The sequence below is a fragment of the Triticum aestivum genome, chromosome 7B (genome assembly GCF_018294505.1).
Source record: "Triticum aestivum cultivar Chinese Spring chromosome 7B, IWGSC CS RefSeq v2.1, whole genome shotgun sequence".
Taxonomy (NCBI): Eukaryota; Viridiplantae; Streptophyta; class Magnoliopsida; order Poales; family Poaceae; genus Triticum; species Triticum aestivum.
In genome coordinates this window covers 730,179,378-730,181,015 of record NC_057813.1, presented here as the reverse complement: position 1 = coordinate 730,181,015, position 1,638 = coordinate 730,179,378, and positions in this window count along the sequence as shown.

The following is a 1,638-nucleotide window of genomic DNA, read 5'->3' as shown; positions in this document are numbered from 1 at the left end:
TTTTTTGGGTGATATTTAGATTGTGTAATTAATTTTGTTCATAGAATTTTAATGATTTTTTTGTTCATAGTATTTAGAAAAAGGAAAAAAAGAAGTAGTTTATATATAGTTGAACTAGCTAGTTGATTTAATAAACTAATTTATTTTACTATATATAGAAGTAGTTTGTTTTTAGTAAGTACTACTTATTTATTTATAGTAAGTGCTTAGTAGTTGAACTAGATAGTTGACTTAATTAATAAAACTAAATTATGAACGTAGGCCGGAAATGTCGTACTCATCGGACGACGATAACTGCCCGGGGGAGTGCGACTGGTGCCACGACGACCGAGGTATCTGCGACAGGTTCATTGAGCTGGACGAAGATCGGCGCTTCAGCATTAAGCTCGAGGAGACCTGCGATGTTCATACGGTACGCAACGACGACAATAGTTTTTTTTGTAATTAAGCACGACTTCAACTATTTTAACGTGTATTTTTCATCTTTTCCAATTCGACTAGCTTATCCCATGCTTTGCAAGACGCTATGTCTTGGAGAGGATGGGTTTTGAAGACCATGAAAATTTCGAAACCAAAAAAATTATCCTAAGTACCGAACATGGTGTGGATTTTCAAGTAAAGCTGTACAATGCTCAGAATGTAACCCATTTTGGTTGCAAAAATTGGGATGCATTTTGCAAGATGTATGGTCTTGATGAGGGTATGCTTGTCACCATGGATCTTGGTGATCCTACAATCGAGCAAGAGACACCTTCGATTTGGGTCTTTGTGGATACACCTCCAGTTCTTCCCTCATGTGAGCTAAACATAGTTATTAAGTAATTTATATTGTTTATTTTAAAATATAATGTTGACAACTTATCTCCATTGACAGCTTATTCATTCTTCAAAGAATGTGCGGAAGATGGTAGACAGAACGTACTACACTGAAGGCTCCGAATTAACTTATCAGGAGAAAAATCATCTGGTCGGATTTTGTACTGATCTTGAGAATTACAATATCTACAATCAAACTCCTCAACATTATGGTCAATACGTGCCACTAGTGCACGTGTTGAACTACGGTAACTACCATGGAGATACCCTGGTAAGATTATTTTTTACTATTACAACATCCGTGCATCTTTTTGCACACTTCTAAAACTAGTACATCATTGCTAACTACAAAGTTATTATTATGTTTTTCAACAGATAATCCCGAATGATTGCGTGCCTCATCTGATGTATACGCGTGGTAGCCTTCATGTTTTGAACATACGACCAGGTCGTCCTACGAATCTCAACTGTCCATACCGGGTTTCTAAAAGAAGTGGAGACATAACAATCAAAGAATGGAAAAAATGTATGGACAGTCGTAAGGAGCTTCTTGGAAGCAATAAGCAGCGAAAGGCAAGAATTAGAGACAGGATGATCGCCATTCTTCATAATGGAGAGTCAGGGTCTATATTGTTTTATGCTATTTTACCTTAAGGGTGTTTAGGTCCTACCTGATACTGATGATCATGTGCTAAGAACAATTATGTAGGGTTGGGTTCGATGACTATATATGAGGATGATGATCGTATGACTTATTATTAATAACGAGTAGAAGTTGTATGATGATGCATGATTAGTAGGACTTGTTATTATATATATATA